The sequence below is a fragment of the Eubalaena glacialis genome, chromosome 17, assembly GCF_028564815.1.
Source record: "Eubalaena glacialis isolate mEubGla1 chromosome 17, mEubGla1.1.hap2.+ XY, whole genome shotgun sequence".
NCBI lineage: Eukaryota > Metazoa > Chordata > Mammalia > Artiodactyla > Balaenidae > Eubalaena > Eubalaena glacialis.
Window position 1 is genome coordinate 55,516,573 of NC_083732.1, and position 22,494 is coordinate 55,539,066.

Sequence of the window (22,494 nt, forward strand, 5' to 3'; positions counted from 1 at the left end):
TTTCTCAGTTACTACGTGAAAGAGAGTGCGAAGAAGATGCGTAACCCTTCTGATGTTTTTCCAACTCAACTCTTTCATTTTTGCTTGAAATGCATTATTCATTAAGAGATTAATTTGTACAGTTTATTTATATGCCAAAGGTGCGACAGTTATTTTCTGTGTTATCAAATATACTTCTCCCATATTCTCCACAGAAACACATAGTTGAACGTGTAAGAGCTCCTCTAGGAGGGAACTAACACACTGACCTCTGATCATTAACTTTTGAAAACAGGTTGTTGCATTCAGTATTCTTTAGCACTTACAAAGAAACAATTCTCTGTCTATACATACATATTTGCATATTTTAATGAAAAATACTCCTTTAAATAATATAATAACAAATGTATCAAATATATTTACATGTCCAAGAAAAATACTAGTTCTCAAAAATATTGAAGCACTAAGAGAGCAAATGTGCTTCTAACATATTAACTGAAATAAAGAAGAATCGCTTCTTCGAAACTGATTTCTGGGTTTGAATACTTGTTTGGGAGTGTGATTTATTAGTAGGCTCGGGAAATGAAAAAGGTTAAGAGATTTGAGTAGCTTATTTCAACTAATAAAGAATAAAACATTATTTTTAAAAGTTTTTGGAGCATACTTCTAATTTTGCTCAACTTTACTATATATACTAACAATGCCAAGCTTTTTGATGACTTAGATTTGATATTTAGATATAGGAATCTGTATTTTTCACTATAATTGCTACAAAATAAGTATTTTCAAAATGATGCTCAAATTAAATGTGGTTTTATTTCTTTGACTCACATATTTAGATGTAGAATGTGTTTTTATTTTTTTATGGTATGATAAATCATGGTACTTACTGGCTAGTTCACTACAGTTCCAAATCTATTTATTGTTCTAATATATAGAAATTTAAATGAAGTTTTGAGTACTGAATTAAGAATTACTCAAAATGAACTATATGTTATATAGTATGAAAGGGTTTTCCAGGTAGGTACATGTGAATATATTACATTTCTATGTAAACCTACATACTGTGCAAATCATATAAAGTTTGTGCATTCATATTTGCATAGTTTAGGTAGAAACAAGCATTCTCTACACATATAGTTATATAGTATATGAAATTACATTGATGAAAAATCTGTTCATATTTATTTAAAATATCTATTTGCATTTTTACCTAACTGAGACTTGGAAGGAGTCATACCTCAAAATGATCTGTATGGTTGCAGAATTATTTTTGTATTCATTTTAACAAGAAGCTATTTGGAGGTTAAAGCATAATATATTTGAAGCTTTAATTTTTAATGTTCTTTAAAAATACTTTTGGCTTTTGTAATAAAATAAGAGTTGGCAAAGAAAATGAGGAAAAGAATAGACTTTATAATAGAATGATAATAATGAAAGACAAATTGTTTTGAAGAATTTGACAATTTACTAAGTAATATATTTTCAATGTTGGGTATTAAGTTACAAATGCTATTTATAAGAAAAAAATAATACTAATATTCTTCAATGATTACTATTTCCCATTAAGTTTTAGGGGCCATTTATCTGGTCATGACCACACTTTGTTTCTCTTTAGTGATGTCCATTTAATTGCATGTTAACATTTATTCTGAGAGAAGGTCATGGGCAGAGAGAAATAAACTGAAATTCAAATTCATGTCTGCTGCCTTTTAACAACTATGTTAAAAAATAAGTTTGCTGTGTGAAAAATTGAAACTGTTGCATGAAAATATTTTTGCATGATCTGTGAGTTTCAATATTCATGTTAAGTATTCATACAAAGTGGAGTGTGCATACCCAAGGGCATCATAAGATGATGTATTGGATTACAGGAAGAAAATAATTAAAACATATTTACATTTCTATTTGAAAAAGAAAGAAATTAAGCTTTACTAATACTTAATATATAGATTGACAGTGTGAAGATGCATATAATTTATAAATAAATGTACATATTTTAAGAAGTTTGTGCCTGAGATATTTTTAGTGAGAGAGGTGAGCGATCAAAACTGATTGAGACCACTACAGTAATCTCTCTTCTAAGGAGCCTGAATAATTAAAAACTATTTATATTTATTTAATCATTAGCAATTTCTTCAAAGTCTAGCTGAATATCCACATACTCTGGAAGTCTTTGGTCACCATCAAATAATACCATTTTAAGTGTGAGTGAGATATTAGGCCTTTGGAAGCATTTTTATATCTCAGTAGATCCCTCAGTAGATCAATAATTACTTTTTTTATCCTTATGCAAATTCCTTTAACAGTTTTAGTTTGGATAATGCAATCTATCAGTAAAATCTGTAATGTCCTTTTATTGATTAAAGTTTTTAAACCTTGTCTTTCAAGACTAAACTTTTTGAGGGCAAGAATAAAAACGTACCCTTCTTTGGAGTTTGTGTTTTGCAGCATCCTTAACACCTGCACGTGGTAGGTACCTAGTAAGCGATGCTGATTTAAATTGTAGTAATGTTCATTAACAAGTAGTTTACCAAACTTGTTGGGAAAATGAAATTTTTGGGACAAAAGTACATAATTTATTACAAGTTTATATTTTCCAGCGAGTTTTTGTTGTTGTTTTTGGTGTGATATTGTGAAAAAAATGTATGAGGAAAGCAAACCTACTGAAAAAGAAAAGTATTCATTCAGTAAATACTTATTGAGTTTCTACTATCTGCATATCATAGTCTTTCAGATGTTTTTGCAACAAATTAGAAATTATGTGTTTCTTGACGTGTAAATTATCTTTTCATTCTCAGTTTAGATTTTCTGTTAATGTCAAAGGGATAATTTGCTCCCCCAATAAAAGAAGATGATAAGTAAAAATTTCCATGATAGATCAAGGTAATAATTTAGCTTATATTTAAAACATAGGTAAGAAGTTCTATTTTTTTTTAATAATTCAATTTTTAAAGTACTTTCCAAATTCAATTTATAAACTCCTTTATTTAATAGGTAACACATACATAATGTACAAAATTTCTTAGCTACCTATTTCCCCTAGCCAGAGGCAACTGCTGTTGCCAGCATATTGTATACTCTTTCAGAAATATTCTATGCATGAGTGTAGATATGTGTGCATATCAAATATTGTGTGTCTGTATATGTAGGTATGTGTGTGCACACACGTATGGGTTTATATTTGTAAACATAAAGAAACACAAATGTGTCCTGCAGTTTACTTTTTAGGAGATCAATTCCATACCTGTGAATATATGTGCCTTATTCATTTTAATGGCTGTGTAATACCCCATTTTATGAATGTTCTGTAACTTCTTTAACTAGTGTCATATTCTTAGGTATTTAAGTTATTTCTAATTATTTTGCCATTAGAAATAATGCTGTGATAAATATCTTTGTATATATGTCATTTCCCACATGTGTGAATATGTCTCTGGAATAAATTCCTAGAAATGGGATTGTTTGGTCAAAAGGTCATAAAATATAACTTTTATATTTTTTATAACTTATATAAAATAAAAAATTTAAATTTTAATAAATATTAAAAATAATAAATATTAAATTTCATAAAGGAAGTATGCATAAGTGACATATACTAGGGAGATTTTCACACATCCTTGTTAACTCAGTATGTGATAGTCTTTGCCAATGTTTTGGTGAAAAATATGCCATTCTAGATTTCATTGCAGTTTTCTTACTATCAGGGAGGTTGAGAGCCATTTACATTTGTTTAGAGCCTTTTGTATTTCTTTTTCTGTTTGTCATTTTTAGTGATTTGTTGAATCTCTTTATTTGTCACCTGTTTTATGACCTTGTTTATACCTTTTTTTTTACTAGTCAGGGTTTTAAAAAATATTTAAATTTATTACTTTTTGTTTTATGGCTTTCGGGTTTTGTGATATGCTTAGAATGATCTTCCTCATTCTAATATTTAAAATACTACCATATTTTTTCTTATAGCTAAATGAAATTTTAAGAGTGTGGCATGTCAGTTAAATGATGTAACAATCATGAAGACTTAAAAATCGTTATTGTACATGTAAATAACCATAGTCATTGCCAAAACTTGAAACTCTATAGCTTTTAAGGATTCAAAATGCATTCTAAAAAATTGATTGGCATTTTATGAGAGAGTACCTAATAAATTCTTTATATATATTCTATATTTTAAAGTAACTAGGACAATTAAATATATCTTGTTGACAATATATATTGATAAAAAATTGATTGTACAGTGTGATGAAGAGAGAGGTAGTGGAGACAAGTGTGCTGGGCCAGATGGATTTCGACTTGAAACTTTATTTTACTAATTAATAACTGTAAGTTCTTGCTTACATTATTAAACTCTCTGAGCCCGTGTTTATCTGTATTATCTGAGTAATAACATCTACCTTGAAGGATTGTTGTAATCAATATAGACTATTTAAGTGTCCTGGCACAAATAGGTGTGAAATAAATAGTTGTTATTAACTGATTATAGACAGGAGTCTCTAAACCTTAATATTATAGCATTCCTGGGTGAAATTTGTCCCCCCTCCCCTTTTTTTGAGAGATTCTTTACCTTGTCTACTGGAAAGTTAAAATATGCCTGGAGGACTTTTAGGTAACTTCATTATTTGTCTAGAAGGCTAAGAATGAGGAGAGGGAAGGTGATGAATTGGAAGCAGTTTCCTCAGCAAAAACCATTAATAAGGAGTCTGATAACTAAGGTGTAGCAGTGAAAATAATACTGACACCATGTTATTGGTTACTGGCAAGATACTGATTGTCCTAGGTGAATGTGAGGGAACTAATTTGTGGAAATTACATTGTGATTGTTCTTAGATTTGCCTGGATCAATTTTTCACTCTATTAGTAAATCAAAAATATGTATTTACTTATTTGTCTTATTCATATTATATATGAGGACTCAGAATCTTATCAGGTTAATCTAATTCTGAAGCATGGTTTTTAGAGTTTAGAATGCTCATCTCCTTTCCTTTGCCCCTTAAATACACACAATTTTGTATGCCTGCCTCTTTCTCATCCTTCTGGCCTTAGCTTCAAATTTGTCTCCTTAGAGAGTGCTTTCTTTTATTCTTCATCACATCTTTAATATTTCCCCAATTATTCTTATCAAAATTTACATTGGAATCTTTGTTTATAATCTGTGTACCCTGCTGGATTATAAACTCCCAGAGAACAGGCACCATGTCTGTCTCGTTTATCATTTCAGCCTCAGCTTCTAATCTAACACAATGCCTTACACATTGTAGCACTCAAAAATATTAGTTGGGTGAATGAATGAAACATTGGGAATTAAATGCTCACTTAGAAATTAAATATTCATTTAGAAAATAAGTGTTCATTTAGATAGTGCTTGCTTTCAAGGTAAAATTCAGTAATCTAAAAGAAAAAGGTTTGCTTAGGTAGTAGTGCCCTTGTTTTTGAAATGAAATGTAAGTTTTAAACATACATCCAGTTTTGCTTATTTTACTGGAAGCAAACTTACAGTATTTTTGTATGATTGCAGCTCATCTTTCTTTTGGACTAAGAGCATATCTGTTTTGACTAGAAACCAGAAGAATATTGTGATATATCATTTTCCATTTAAGGAATATTGCAAATTAAGGAATATTTTACTTTAAAAATGATTACTTTACTTTTAAAGCATTTGCAAATTTCAGTATGTTTAACAGAGCTGAATGGTAAGGAACACACAGAATGTGTTGGTTAGAAATAATTCATTTCCTCCAGGAGTGGACAATCCAAGGCCAAGCATAATCATATGAACACATGAAGATGTAAAGTGCCATGAAAAAACACTGTGAAGCTGTTTTTAGGACATTATAACCATAGCAAAAAATATGTTAGATAATCCAGTGAGTAGTTTGTTGTCTCTTTGGTATTGTTTGAGGGTGTCAGACAGTTTATTCTTTTAAAATCTCTAGAAATTTCACTCCTAGTTATTAAAGATAGTAGAGACTAGAGATATCAATACTTTTGTATTCTCTAGTCATGTAAGGAAATGCAGACATCTCTGGGTGTTAAAAACACTTTTAACCATTATCAGCTAATCCTTGAGGAACTCACTGTAAGAACCATGATAAACCACAACTAAACTCTTGCATAATAAGTGCTAGGAGACCACTGAGCACAGTATATCGTGGCTATATTCATACAAGAGGAGTGCCTGATCCAGTCTTGGGGAGATAGCATCTAGGCTGAGTCTCAAAGGATGAGTAGATGTTGGCTGGGCAGAGGAAGATGTTGCGAACAAAAATACTAAAACTCCCACATCTCTCTCCCCCAAAACTTTACCTTTCATTTGTAAAAGAGAGGCAGGGAATGGTGGAGAAACTCAGTTGAAGTGGTTCAGAAGGTCTGGAGCACAGGGTTTAAATGGAGGTGAGTTAGTAGAAGAGACTGGAGAGATGGCCAGGTTCAGAGTTGAAAAGATTTTACATGCTATTCTTTGGATTTGGATTTAATCCTGAAGGCAGTAGGGAGTCCAGGAAGGATTTTAAGCACTGGCGCAATATAATCAGACTTTTGTTGTCAAACTACCTCCCCCTACCACTTTTACAAGTATAATGGGTTGATGAGAATACGTAATGCTAGAGACAAGGGCAGTAGTTGGGAGACGCTTACAGTAATCTGGGTGATAAATGATGAAGATATGAAATAAGGCAGTCATGGTGGAGGTGGAGAGGCAGGACAGATTTTGAAAAATTTAGGAGCCAAATGGCCACGACTTGACAACTGTGTGTAAAGGGTGAAGTAAGCTCTTACGATACCTGACTTGCTCAACTGACTGCTGTATACATAATATCTATTTGTCTTTGTCTGCTTATGTCACTGACGGTCAGCTCTCTGAACCCATCTAGTTTCAGGACCAGTGTTCTCTTGAGAGGGTGGTGGGGAAGTGGCTTCTTTTATTGTTTTAGTTATTCTAAAGAGTTTATAACATGAATATGAGTACTAGAAGTGACTACAACTTGGGATGTAGTGGGGGTAGGATGGGAAACAATAGAGCAGTAATAAAAAGGGAGAAAGGAAAGAAGCCAAAGAAAAAGGGGAGAACAAGGTCGGGACTATTTGAATCCATTCCTAATAGGAAGGAACCCTAATAAATATCTTTGCTTATAATACTTTTTCCTGCTGGCTATATTAACGCCATGTAATCTTTTCCAGGTCTGTCTTCCTTTTATTGAGCTTTCCTTGCTCCCATTGACAATTTAGTCTCAGTGAATTTCTCACCAACTGGTTTTGTTTCATTCTTTGGGTGTTTAAAACTATTATGCAGTCTTTGTTGTATATGTTAGATTTAATTAGGACAAACTTCCTTTTTTTGTATATCTTCCTATATACCTTCCTAATTTCCTTCTGAGGAAATTTTGGAAATGTGAGTGTATTTTAGGAAAATATAGAGAGGAGATTAGCTGTGGAAATGACATGTTGCGTTGATGAAGATTCTTTTCCTCTTTATATGAGCTTACTGAATTATTGCAGAATTTATAAATTTTGTTGGATTTTGTGATGGGAAGTTCTAGAAATAGGATTAGAGCTAGGATTATAGAAAGGGAAAAGTTGAGAATAGGTTTAGACCCAAGAGTGATATAGTATTGTTTCACCTACTCTCTCTCTATAATTGTTATCAAAAAACTGGTGGGCAACTACATAGTATAAATTAAGCTAAGAATGAACAACTTTTATATAGTTTATATATTATGAACATGTATTATATCTATATTATATATACACGTCAAAAAGCTCTAATTTATATTTTCCATACAACATCCCGCAACTAGGCTTCTGGGATGCTAAAACTGGGAAAAAAGGATACACTAAATAATATAGCTAGATAGCAGAATAACCATAGTGGTGTTTATTGGTATTTGATGCTTTGGTATTGTTCAGTTGACAGATGGAGATGATGCTCACATCCATCTTGTTTTGTTGGCGTATGAGGTGTCTATTACAATTGTTGTAATGGTTTGCTTCTCAGGCACATACATGAAAAATCTGTTTAATCACATATCACATCACACATAATTCCTTTTGACCGAAAGCTGAAATAATTAATTAATGCTTTTATTGGCACAAAATTTTTTTTTGTCAAAAATGAATTTTGTGGTGGAGGTAGCTAGGTGTTCATCAAAGATTTATATTCCTCTTTCATAGAGTTGTTGCTATGCAGTAGCTGTCTAGCCCTGGACTACCTTTTCCAGCTCCTCTTGTATCTAGGTGGGTTCATGAAATAGAGCTCCGGCTGATGATTATCCTCCCCCTCGGCCCCCCAACCCTGCATTAGATTTTACATGAATAAAAGATATACTTCAAGTTAAGTCATTGTGATTTTGGAGGCATATCTTTTACTGTGGCTAATATCACCTAATCTAATACAAATTCTCTTATGATTACTGCCTGTTACTTATTTAACTTTGGAAAAGCTTTAAAGTTCACATCTGCACTGGTCAAATCCAGAAGTACTTCCATGGTACTGAATTTTACCATCACAGGCTGATCTCTCTTCAACGATTGTCTGGTCTAACCTAACCTAAATCTTAACTCAGTCATTGATTCTTGAATACAGAATTTATCAGGAAGTGTCTTTTCCACCTGCTTGGTGACAATTGGGCTGTATCCCAACTGAGGATTTGTTGTTGAAGTTTCGGGAAAGTACTTATACTGTATCTTAACAGAGATACTTGCTCTGGAAGCTAACATAGCATGTAGACTTAATGATGAGAAAGAAAAATTCACAACGCTAAGGATCCATTTTAGAACAAATTGAAGCTTCATGTTAAAAGTTTTGCAGGTTGAAGGCTAATGGTTAAACTCCATCTCCAAGCTCTTAAGGTTAGGAAGATTTACAAAACTGGGAGGTGAATTTTATAAGACCAGAGGGAGATATAGTTGAATGTTGTTGAACTTTACCACTGCATTTTACATATTTTTCCATTCACCACTCCAGATCTACTCCATTATTTTTTTTCCCACTTTGCTTTGTACTATAGGAGGCTGACCTCTGTGGATTGCACCAGCAGGCTCCCTTGTTCTCTGACCTCCAGGTGGGTTCTGTTGATGTGAGACGTTGGCAGATTGGATGGAAGCAGAATGAGGTCAGGTTATTTGTTCCCAGGTTTCCTCCATACCAGTCTGGTGGCCCTCTTAGTATAGCTATTTTTCTTCTGGTTCTGGAAATTGCTTCCCACGGTTGCTAGCCCCCATACTGCACTTTCCCTTGTTGGTTTCCTTAAACCCTGCCCACACCTTTGTAAAACAGTCCCTTTATTAAACTCTCTTTAGTTACTCTGTTTGAATATGCCATCTGTTTCCTGCCAGGACCCAGACTGATACACCGGAGTTCAGTAAAAATTTATTGGGATTATGAATGTGAATGGACCATGACTTTAGGTATTCACAACCCACTTCCTTCTATTGTAATCACAGTAATCTTTTTACGAATCCCTCTCTGTGTCGTGTTCTTTAACTCTTTGCTTATGCACATCCTCTTACTTTACCTGATATGCTGTCTTGTGCCTAGCTCCATTGCTGTGAAGAGATACATCTCTCTGATGTATTTCCGCCAGTTGGGTGTCTCTCCTTTCAATTTCCATAGCATTTTGTAAATAATTATTTTATAATGTTTCAGATTTTCAATATCAGTTACTAATCTCTATGTTCTTCTTAGTATAACAGGTTTCTTTGATGTCATGGACCAAGTTTTAATCATCTTTTTATGCCCAGGGTAGTACCAGGCACGTAGTTGTGAGTCAATAAACATTTGTTAATAAAACCTGGAGGTCATGGGAGTCATTCTAATTTCCTCCCTCTTCCTCAGCCCTCAAATATAATCAGTTACCAAATCCTGTCATTATCTCCCAAATATCTTTGAAATCTGTCTCTTCCTCTCCATCTTCATTGTCACTGCATTGTTTCATGCCTTTACTATATTTTCCTTAATTATGCATTTCTAAACACGGATCTTTACTTCAGGCTCACTTCCTGTAATCCAACCTCTATAATAGTACAACACTCTAACATACAAATTTAATGTTCTTAATATTCTTCAGTACCTCCCCATTGCATTTACGATATAGTCCAAACTTCTAGGTATATCATAGAAGTCCCTTTGTGATGTTTTATCAACCTTTATATCCTGGCAGTCTTTCATGAGCACTGCCTGTTTTGATTGTATCAAAATATTTGAAGTGAGTTCCCTATTTTTTTTTTTTTTCCATCTTCTGTTGTAGTTTAGCATATACTGTTCTCTATGACTAGAAAGCCCTAGGCACTTTTCTCTGGCTGCGTCCTCCTAGGTCTTAACTGAGATTCATCTCAGGTTTCCAACCTTTTGGAAACTGGGTTAGATGTCTCTCGTTTGTGCTCTTACAAACTCTTGTTATATACTTCTATTATATACATTAATACTACATTAATACTCAATAGCCAACATTTATTGAATGCTTACTGTGCTGTTGCTATGCTCTATTATATATGCATTATCTGATTCAGCCACTACAACAGTCTTATGAGATAGTTATTATTTTTCCCAGTTTTACAGATTAAAAAAAATGAAGACTCCAGTTATATGCTCAGAGTTTTCAGTAGGGAGCGACGATTTAAGCCCAAGCAGTCATATTCCAGAATTTGTACTCTTAATAACCACACCTTATTATGTTATAGTTGGTGACTTCTTCCTCTTTTCTGATAGATTGTAGAAAAAGGACAGTGTTCCCAGTGGGTGGTCCATTGTAAGTGGATATAAATTTTTTTTTGAATGAATGATTAAATCTGGCACTGCCTAACTGACAGAGTGGATAGCTGCTAATACCTCAAGAAATGATTATCTTTAGGATTTAGTGGTCGCATTTGTAAGAAGTTTATTGTTACTTCTCTTGGACATGAGAGCTATTGGTTATGGTGCATGGTATTAAACTAACAATCAAGTAGTGGGCAGCAGATGAAAGCAGTTGAGAACAAAATACATTTAATAAGTATTATCTTTTACATTTAAAAAACTTTTCATTTAATAAACATTTATTCAAGGATGTGAGAGATTAAGCCACCTTTTGCTGGTGCACCAGTAGACACTGTTTTTTTGCTATAGTGTCAAGTATTTTTCTATTTGAAATAGTAGTTAGCATTTTAGAGAATTCCACCAACAAAAAAAATTCTCTGGACAATAATAATGGTGGTATTGCAGGGATAGGAAGCTTTGAGGACAAAGCATCTTTGTTAAGACCAGGTTCAATGTCTAGAATATGAGGTGATGAAGTTGATTTCTAGATGATAAACAATATAAAGAATATTAGCGTATGGTCAGTGACCACTCTTCAAATATGTTAACAAGAATAAGGTAACATGGTAACAAAGTTGAGCCAAAGAAATGAACCAGAAGGTGTGTGTAATAGCGGTTTCATTTGAGGTAATCTATGGCTAAGATTTCCTTAAAGAGGCTTTACCCTACCTATACCTCATTTTTTTTTTTTTTTACCTCATGTTTAATTTCTTAAAAAATTTCCCCCTTACTTTGTAATTATGTTCTTAATGGTAAAATTCCAGTATATTTTTGTTGATATGATAGTGAGAGCTTAGAGTACTCCTAGAGATGTGTTGTTGTGGTACCATTGGTTGTCTTAGCTGAGATCTGAAGAGGAGTGTGTAAAATTGAGGAAAGAGAAGTGGAAATTCAAGAGTATGAGACTAGTGTTCACTTTTTATCTTAAGCCTCTTCCATGTAGGGTTTTCTTTGAATTTGAATATATCTCTAGACTTGTAGCAGGAATTGAAGGAGGGAATTAATATTTCTTCAGTGTCTACTATGTACTAGGATCCAGGTTACAAAGCTTATGAGTAACAGAACACAGATCTGTACCTAGGTCTTGCTAACTCCAAAACCCAGTCTCTTTCCATCACATTGCTGTTTAGTCTTATGGAAAATAGTTAAGAGCCTAGTGCTGAAGCACTTGGACTCTGGAGTCAGACAAGCTTGGGTTTGAATCCCAGCTCTGTTACTTGGTAGTTGTGCACCTCAGTGTCTTTATCTGTAAAATGGGGATAATAATACCTACTTCATAAGCTGTTATGAGGATTAAGTTTACATTTATAAAGCTCTTAGAAGAGTTCCTAGCACATAATAAACATCATGTGTTTGTTAAATAAATAAATTAGCTGAAAGAGGAAAGCATTGATAACTATGGAGAATATCAATCCAGTTTATCTTCAATAAATACTTTTATGAATCCCCAATATTTTAATACCTGTTGAAAAGACATTGCTACTTCCTTTAATAAAGTATGACCTAGATCTTCCAAGGTTATAAGTAGTATCCCTTGTATTAATTAGTTTTCTACTACTAACAAACTTAGTGGCTTAAAACAATACAAATGTATTATCATACAGTTCTGTTAAGTCAGAAGTCTGACATGGGTCTTACTGGACAAAATCAAAAGAACTGGCTGTGTTTCTTTCTGGAAGCTAGCAGGGGGATGTTTCCTTGCTCATTTGGGTTGTTGAAAGAATTCAGTTCCTTGAAGTTACAGGACTGAGATCCCCATTTCCTTCTTGGCTATCAGCTGAATGCTGTTTTGACCTCCTAGAGACCTCTCTCCAGTCTTGCACATAGCCTCCTACATCTCAGAACCATCAATGGGGCATTCAGTTCTTCTCAAGATGCCATCTCTTTGACCGTTCTTCTGTCACTGCCTCTCTCTCTGTCCACAGCTGGGAAAGATTTTTCTCTTTTAAGGATTCATATGATTAGATTGGGCACACCGAGATATTGCAGAATAATCTTCCCATCTTAATCACATGTCTAAAATCTGTTTTACCATGTAAGGATACATATATTCATGTTCCTGGGATTAGAACGTGAACATCTTTGGGCAACCATTATTCTCCTTACATTCCTATAGTAAGTGCCACTAAATAGAAGTTTGGATATATGTTTTTATAAAGGAGACATTGAGCTACTCTTATTTTTAAAAATGTATTTTGTACAGAGACACAAATTCTAGAATGGTATCTCTGAAATAATATTTTACAATGTACTTTTCCATAGGTTTATTATACTTTATTGCCCTCAAATTACTGCCAATCTGCTCTTCACTTTTCATTTATTTAAGTTTCCTCTTGAATTAAAATACTGGTCAAATGGGAAGTGGGATTGGGGGGTTGGGGGCAAGCAATGAGAGTTGTTCTTAGCTCTGTACATAAAGAACACTTAAGTACTCTTCCTGAGTAGTCTTTTCCATTAATAATTGGATTTATTTTTATAGATTGAGGAATAAATAAATTTGCCATATGACTAACATAGTGAAGAGTTATTGAAACCTTTCCAAATGCAACATTTTCATTATCTGATGGCCATTTTAAAGGACTCAGTATAAACTTTATATTATAGTATGAGTAAATAAAGATTGGGATTTAATCTTTTGACGAGAATGTAGTTTTTCTTGGCATGTTTGGTTGAAGAGCCATTTCTTACCCCACAATAAATGTGCTTTCATATATTATTTTTCTTTCTTATAATTTTTAGCCAAGCAGTCTGATTTAATGAAAAGATATAGTATGTAGTATGACTTAAATTTTATGTCAGTGGTTAAAATATAATCTATTGTTTTCACTTTAGTACATGAAATATTAAAAGTAGCTATGAAATAGCTAGAAAAAGAAAATAACCGAGGTTGTCCTTCAAAACTACTAACACAAATTCATGTTTCAGCATATCTTTTTTTTTTAATATATGTTAGTAATTACCATTCTTTTTTTTTTTTTGGCCGTGTTCGGCGTTTGTTGCTGCGTGCGGGCTTTCTCTAGTTGCGGCGAGCAGGGGCTACTCTTCGTTGCGGTGTGCCGGCTTCTCATTGTTGTGGCTTCTCTTGTTGTGGAGCACGGGCTCTAGGCACGTGGGCTTCAGTAGTTGCAGCACACATGCTCAGAGGTTGCGGCATGTGGGCCCTAGAGTGTATGGGCTTCAGTAGTTGTGGCACGCGGGCTCTGTAGTTGCGGCTCATGGGCTGTAGAGTGCAGGCTCAGTAGTTGTGGTGCACGGGCTTAGTTGCTCCACAGCCTGTAGGATCTTCCTGGACCAGGGATTGAACCTGTATCCCCTGCATTGGCAGGCAGATTCTTAACCACTGTGCCACCAGGGAAGTCCAGCATATAGTTTTATATGTTGGAGTACACTAAATAACAGAGTCCAATCAGGAGACAGAAACTACAATAGTAATTTGAACAGGGAAATTTTAATATAAAGGTTTATTAACTTGTAGCAGAGAACAGCCACCTCCTTTAGGGCTGAGGCTGAGTACTCAAGGAAGGAACAAACTTGGAAAAGGTCCCTTCCCCCGTGACTAAGGCTGAAATTCAGCCCTTTTTGGAGGTCGTGGCAGTGTCCCATTGAGCTGCCACCAGCTGGGGCAAGCAGGCAGGAAATCATCTGTGGGGATGTTGGCTGCTGAGAGGATGGCTGGAGTGCTCAGGAAAGTCCCTCACTGGGGAGTCACCCACGGGTGTCCATGAAACTTGTTGGGATACTGCCTGCTGGGATGCTGCTGAAATTTCTGGAACGATGCCTGTTGGGGTGCTGTTGAAAAGTGCTAGGAGAGTGAGTGCCACTGGGTATCCTGTAAGCTCCTGGCAGCCAAGCATCGCAGGAAACACTACGGAACTCCCAGAACCAAAAAGAAAAGCCCCTTCTTCCTTTTGCTCTGGCTCCCTCTACTGACAAAACTTAACATTGTACCAACTGGTAAAGGAGAACTGGTCATAGAGTCCAGATCCAGTATCACCAAGTAGGACAAAGAAGGATGGATTAGAAGCTGAGAGGCAATACATGTATAAATTTACAGTAGGCTATGCTATCCTCAAATATCAGTAGCTTAAAACAATATAGATTTATTTCTTTTTCATGCTATATGTTTTTTCTGGCTCAATTCGGATCTTCACTCCATTGTCAACACTGAGAGCAGATGAAGAGAGAGACTGGTGAATTGCAAGTTGTCTCTTAAAGTTTCCTCTCAGAAATATGTATATAACTTCTGCTCACATTTCATTGGCCATACATAGCAAGTTACATGATCATGCTTAACTCAGGGTAGAAAAGTGTAATCCTACCATGGATAGAAGCAGAATCAGAAATATTTGTTGAAAAATATAACTACCACAGGATTGACAGGATTGGTATTAGAAAGTTTGTCAATCCCTAGAATAATTATTTATAATTCTGCCTTTAAAAATTGCTTAATTTGCTTTGTAGTTTTTAGGAATTTTAGTGAAAAATAGTATCAACATAAAAATTGATGGTGCTCTTAACTTCTGGGTCAGTGACCTCAAATCTGACAGTGACCTTACTCATTTGTGTAAAATAGGGAGGGTGAAACATATTTAAGCAGCAGGAAATATAATTTTTGAAGGTTAGATACAGACTTTACTTTAAATTTTTGCATTTAAAATTTTTATATTAACTTATGCTTACATGATATTACATGAAATATGAAATGTGTCTTTTTATGCAGAAAAAGGTTTTTTCATTTATGGTCAGTCTTGGATAAGGAATAAAAAACAAGATTTGGGTATCTGGATTAGAGTCCTGGCTCCATCATTTACAAGCTATGTTATCTTGAAGAAGTCACTTCAACTCCCTAAACTCTGTAAATGGAGATCGAAAACACAGGTCCAAAATTCCTTAACTGAAACTTGTTTTGCCAGCTGTGTTTTAGAATGCAGGTATTTTGGATTTTAGAAATGTAAAGGTGCATATACCATGGAAATGTGTAACTCTTAGCGGGTCAGGACAGCAGCCCCTAAGCGAACACATTTATATTTCTCTAGTGAAACATGAATATTTACAAGTAGGTTAAATAAAGACTGTGTAAAGCCTCATGCTAATTCATTCAGATCAAGAATTTTGGCACAGACTCACAAAAAAAGTTCTGTTTTCAGAGCTTTTGGATTTTGGAATCATGGATAAGGAATTAGGGTCTGTAGTATCTTTCTCATAGGGTTAAGGTGACACTGTAAATGAAAGTGCCTGTGAGCTATAAATTGCTATAACATGTTAGTTGTCATAATCACAGTGGCCATTGATGTTATAACTGTCACCAGCCATTTAAAATATTCCTGTATTGCTAGGTGTCTGAAAGATGGGAGGAAGGGATGGAGTGGTAGAAGCTAGTTGGCAGGGGTCAGTTGTACAGGGCCTTGTATGTAGGACTGGTGTTCAACTGATGTGTACCAGTACAGAGATACTAGTTATTAAAATATTGAATCACTTTCATGCAGATTGGTAACTTTTATTGGAGAATGTTACCTAATGATGTTGTCCAGTGCAATCTGTAGGGGTGAATGACATGTCCTAGTAACGTTGCTGGTGTGGATTAATGTGGTCCTTGGAAGGCACATAGTGACTGGAGCTGGAGCTTTAGTGCCTTCCTAATACTTCAGCATTTCCTGTTGTTGGAGGTAATGGAACAGGCTGCAGTGCAGGTAGTTTCTGTGGCACCATTTTTTTGGGGAATGTCCTGAGGCACAGGGGTTTCATACATTGTGGGAAACACTAGCATCCATATGCTATGTGACAATGACATGCAGGCAGCATGCCCACTTGCCTTACAGCTGCAGCAAAGTGCTGCTGGGTACCAGGAACTAATGACTGTCATTTTAATGAGAAAGATGTTGGGAAAAGCTTGGTGTGGTTCTAAATATCAAATCATGGCCCCTTTAAAGAGATTAAATCAACACTTCTAAAACTTAACAAGTGATTTGGAAATTGTTAAAATGACTATGTGTATAATTTATGCTACAACTCTTATTACAGTAGTCCCCCTTAATCAGCTGGGGATATGTTCCACAGCCCCCAGGGGATGCTTGAAACTGTGGATAGTACTGAACCCCATATATGCGGTTTTTTCCTGTATGTAAGTACCTATGATAAAGTTTAATTTATAAATTAGGCACAGTAAGAGATTAACAACAATAACTAAAAATAACATAGAACAATTATAACAATATACTGTAATAAAGGTTATGTGAATGTGCTCTCTCAAAATATTGTACAAATTTAATGCTTTTTCCATCTTAACTTATCATTCAAGTGGCCATAACTTTTGAAGTTTGAGGTGTGACAGCAAAACTAGTGCAAATTTCTTTTTCCTTCTTCACAATTTCACAGATAGAGAATTTGATCTTACAGTAAATCTTAGCAACCTCAGCATACAATTTTTTTCTTTCATTATTAAGTTGAGAACTTTCACCTTTTCACTTAAATGAAACACATTATGGCTTCTCTTTGGCATTTACAAATTGCCAGCGTTGCTAGTCTTGTGCTCTGGGACCATTATTAAGTAAAATAAGGGTTATTTGAACAGAAGCACTGTGATACTGTGAGAGTTGATCTGATAACCAAGAAGGCTACTAGGTGACAAATAGGAAGGATGAGCTGGGCAAAGGGATGATTCACATCCTGGGTGGGACAGAGCAGGACAGCTTAAGATTTCATCACGCAGTTCAGAATGATGTGCAATTTAAAACTTATGAATTGTTTATTTCTGAAATAAACATTTTCCATTTAATATTTTTTGACTGCTGTTGACTGCGGATCACTGAAGCTGCAGTAAGCAAAACCGCAGATAAGGAGGGACTACTGTACACAGTAAGCATCTATAGCTTATTTGGAAAAAAGAAATTTATTTATTTATTTTTAAATTTATTTATAATTTTTAAAAAGCGTTATACAATTTTTAAAAGTTACTTTCCATTTATAGTCATTTCAAAATATTGACTATATTCCCCATGTTGTACAACACATCCTTGATCCTGTCTTACACCCAATAGAAATTTATTTTTAATGTTAATTTATATATTTATTTGTATATTAATTTTATATGGTTGTATCAGTTGTTAAATATTTAGAACCATCTATGCTTGTATGCCATGTTAAGAAATTTGAATTTATGTCACTGGCATGTTTGATTGCCGTGAAAGATTTTGAAATAAGAGCATGTTAGGGCCTGTATATTCATAAATTCCATTGATTTAGTGTCAGAAAATCTAGCTAGTGTGAGAATTCTCACCAGTGTATTTCCACCAGTATTGCCAGTGTCTCGTATTCTGGAATCTTGTGTTTCTATCCTGGATTTGTCCTCTGTATAGTTTCAGAGTACCGTCTTAAAAATCAAATTTAAATCATTCATTCCCTAGTTTAAAAACCTCTTTAGCCTTCCTCTCGCTTTGGATAAAATTCAGACTCCTTACTTTTGTACACAAGTTCCTTCACAGTCTCTCCCCAAACTATCTTTCCAGCTCATCATCCACCTTTCCCTTTCATAGATCTTTTCTTTTAGCCATAAGATTTTCACTGTTCCTGGAGCACTGAAGTAGGGAAAGGGGGACCCTCTTATAAGGGGAGCACATATGGAGTATATGATTTAGTGAATTAATATATCATATACACTATGTATCTTACATATTTGAGATTGGGAACAAATCAGTGGTGTTTTCATTTAAAAAGTTATGCTAAAACTATCTTTTTTTTTTTTTTAATTAATTATTTGGCTGCACTGGGCCTTAGTTGTGGCACGTGGTATCTTTGTTGCTGTGTGCGGAATCTTCACTTGTGGAGTGTGGGATTTTTAGTTGAGGCATGTGGGATCTTTCGTTGCGGCACGCGGAATGTTTAGTTGCAGCGTGCGTGATCTTTAGTTGCGGCATGCGGGATCTAGTTCCCTGACCAGGGATTGAACCCGGGTCCCCTGCACTGGGAGCGGAGAGTCTTAGCCGCTGGACCACCAGGGAAGTCCCTAAAACCATCTTTTGAAGAGACTCACATACCACTAAGGACATAAAACTCTCATTACTCATTTTCTTCAACTTCAATAGGAAATCTTATGGAATTGTTTTGGAACACATGCTTCCAATCTGCCTCCAGATTTTGCAGCAGGAATTTATATAACCATGCCATAGCTCAAACTGTCGTGAGACAGTTTACCATATGTTTCAATATTTCCAATGTTTTCAAACACTCTCCTCTTTCCCACCCTTTCCAGTTCACATTTCTCAGCTCTGTCCCGGCTTTTACCCTATAATTCTCATTCATTTCTGTGATTCATGAATAATCTCTGTTATAGCCTTCCCGTTGAGAGTCAGTTCTCTACTGTTTCTCTTTTCCTGGACCCTTTTCTAGGCTATTAACATAAGCAATGCTTTATCCTCAGTTAGCACTCTTGATTCCTGCTCTAGGTTCAGTAGTCTAATCTCAGTCCTTTATGGCTTTGCTACTTGTCTTTTACCTCTGTTTAAAGTAATTAGAGTCAGAAACATTATGATTTAGAGCTGGCTGGTTCCTTTAACAATATAAGATGGAGTTCTGGTAAAAATTTCCCTCTTATGGATCCTGTTTTTGTCTGGTTAGAATTTAGGGGAATTTATATAGTCTAAGTCAATTCAGATAGCTTATATAAGTAGCCGGATTTTTATGATTGCAAATATTGATTTTTCGTCTTATTTTCCTCCTTATTCTATGTTTCCTTAGCTGGTTTCAAGAAGTTAAAGCAATGCAGTGTGTAAGCAGCGTAACGGGAAGGCTTTGGCATTAGTCAACTCTGGGTCATATCCTAGTTTGCCAGTTACTAGTTGTGTGACCTTGGGCAAGTCACTTAATCTCTTGGATTCTCTGTTGCTTTAACTATAAATTGAGGACAATAACACCTGTTTCATAGGGTTGTGGTGAGATGCAAGTATAATGTACCAGGTACACAGAAGATTTATGATAAACATTAATAGGAAAAAATAAACCCTATGCATTTTAGGTTACTTTTTCTGCTACCAATCTTGTGCTTGCCATCCCTATATGAAGTTAGATTCATTCGTTTATATGAAGGTCAATCTTGAGATTAGAAGATGAGACTAGAGTGAGAGGAAGTGAGAAGAACATCGGTGAAATTCATCTGGGTATTTGTCCTTGAACATTTTCTTCACTAAAAGATTCTTTAGATTGAGTATAGCAAATGGCCCTCTTGAGTCCGAAAGGTGGTTTTTAAAAATTTTTTAGGGAGGGAGGGGCAAGATGGCGGAAGAGTAAGACGCGGAGATCACCTTCCTCCCCACAGACACAAGAGAAATACATCTACACGTGGAACTGCTCCTACAGAACACCCACTGAACGCTGGCAGAAGACGTCAGACCTCCCAAAAGGCAAGAAAATCCCCACGTACTTGGGTAGGACAAAAGAAAAAAGAAATAACAGAGACAAAAGAATAGGGACGGGACCTGCACCAGTGGGAGGGAGCTGTGAAGGAGGAAAGGTTTCCACACACTAGGAAGCCCCTTCGTGGGCAGAGACTGCGGGTAGCAGAGGGGGGAAGCTTCGGAGCCACGGAGGAGAGCGCAGCCACAGGGGTGCGGAGGGCAAAGCAGAGAGATTCCCGCACAGAGGAGCGGTGCCGACCAGCACTCACCAGCCCGAGAGGCTTGTCTGCTCAGCCGCCGGGGCGGGCGGGGGCTGGGAGCTGAGGCTCGGGCTTCGGTGCTAGCCGGGAGGGAGTCCGGGAAAAAGACTGCAGCTGCCGAAGAGGCAAGAGACTTTTTCTTGCCTCTTTGTTTCGCGGCGCGCAAGGAGAGGGGATTCAGAGCGCCGCCTAAACGAGCTCCAGAGACGGGCGCGAGCCGCGGCTATCAGCGCGGATCCCACAGCAACAGGGACGCAGAGGGAAAAGCGGAGAGATTCCCGCACAGAGGCTCGGCGCCGAGCAGCACTCACCAGCCCGAGAGGCTTGTCTGCTCACCCGCCGGGGCGGGTGGGGGCTGGGAGCTGAGGCGCGGGCTTCGGTCGGATCCCAGGGAGAGGACTGGGGTTGGCTGCGTGAACACAGCCTGAAGGGGCTAGCGCACCACAACTAGCCGGAAGGGTGCCCGAGAAAAAGTCTGCAGCTGCCGAAGAGGCAAGAGACTTTGTCTTGCCTCTTTGTTTCGCGGCGTGCAAGGAGAGGGGATTCAGAGCGACACTTAAACGAACTCCAGAGACAGGCGCGAGCCGCGGCTATCAGCGCGGACCCCAGAGACGGGCATGAGACGCTAAGGCTGCTGCTGCCGCCGCCACCAAAAAGCCTGTGGGCGAGCACAGGTCATTCTCCACACCGCCCCTCCCGGGAGCCTGTGCAGCCCGCCACGGCCAGGCTCCCGTAATCTGGGGACAACTTCCCCGGGAGAGCGCACGGCGCGCCTCAGGCTGCTGCAACGTCACGCCGGCTTCTGCCGCCGCAGGCTCGCCCCGCCTCCTCTGTACCGCTCCCTCCCCCCGGCCTGACTGAGCCAGAGCCCCCGAATCAGCTGCTCCTTTAACCCCATTCTGTCTGGGCGGGGAACAGACGCCCTCAGGCGACCTACATGCAGAGGCGGGTCCAAATCCAAAGCTGAACCCCGGGAGCTGTACGAACAAAGAAGAGAAAGGGAAATCTCTCCCAGCAGCCTGAGAAGCAGCGGATTAAAGCTCCACAAACAACTTGATGTGCCTGCATCTGTTGAATACCTGAATAGACAACGAATCATCCCAAATTTAGGAGGTGGACTTTGGGAGCAGGATATATTAACTTTTCCCCTTTTCCTTTTTTTGTGAGTGTATATGTGTATGCTTCTGGGTGAGATTTTGTCTGTATAGCTTTGCTCTCACCGTTAGTCCTAGGGTTAGGTCCGTCCGTTTTTTTGTTTTGTTTTTTTTTTTTTTTTTTTACTTAAAAAAATTTTTTTTCCCTAATAAATGTTTTCTTAATAATTTTTTCCTTATTTTCTATTTTTAAAAAATTAAAAAAAACTTTTTTAATAAGTTTTTTCATATTTTTTATTTTAAAAAATTAAAAAAATTTTTTTTCTTAATAAATTTTTTCTTAATTTTTTTCTTATTTTTAGTATAAAAAATTAATAAATCTATTTTTAAAAATTAAAAAAAATTTTTTTCTTAATAAATTTATTCTTAATAATTTTAAATTATTTTTTATTATAATTGCTTTATTTTATTTTATTTTATTCTCTTTCTTTCTTTCTTTCCATTTTTTCTCCCTTTTATTCTGAGCCGTGTGGATGAAAGGCTCTTGGTGCTCCAGCCAGGCATCAGGGCTGTGCCTCTGAGGTGGGAGAGCCAACTTCAGGACACTGGTCCACAAGAGACCTCCCAGCTCCACGTAATACCAAACGGCGAAAATCTCTCAGAGATCTCCATCTCAACATCAAGACCCAGCTTCACTCAACGACCAGCAAGCTACAGTGCTGGACACCCTATGCCAAACAACTAGCAAGACAGGAACACAGCCCCATCCATTAACAGAGAGGCTGCCTAAAATCATAATAAGGCCACAGACACCCCAAAACACACCACCAGACGTGGACGAGCCCACCAGAAAGACAACATCCAGCCTCATCCACCAGAACACAGGCACTAGTTCCCTCCACCAGGAAACCTACACAACCCACTGAACCAACCTTAGCCACTGAGGACAGATACCAAAAACAACAGGAACTACGAACCTGCAG

At 36.6% G+C, this 22,494-nt stretch overlaps 1 protein-coding gene across 23 annotated transcripts in view; it reads left to right on the top strand.

Moving 5' to 3' along the window:
• RIMS2 (regulating synaptic membrane exocytosis 2) overlaps positions 1-22,494 on the top strand; it is a 596,440-nt gene that overhangs the window by 1,318 nt on the left and 572,628 nt on the right. The window lies entirely within an intron of this gene.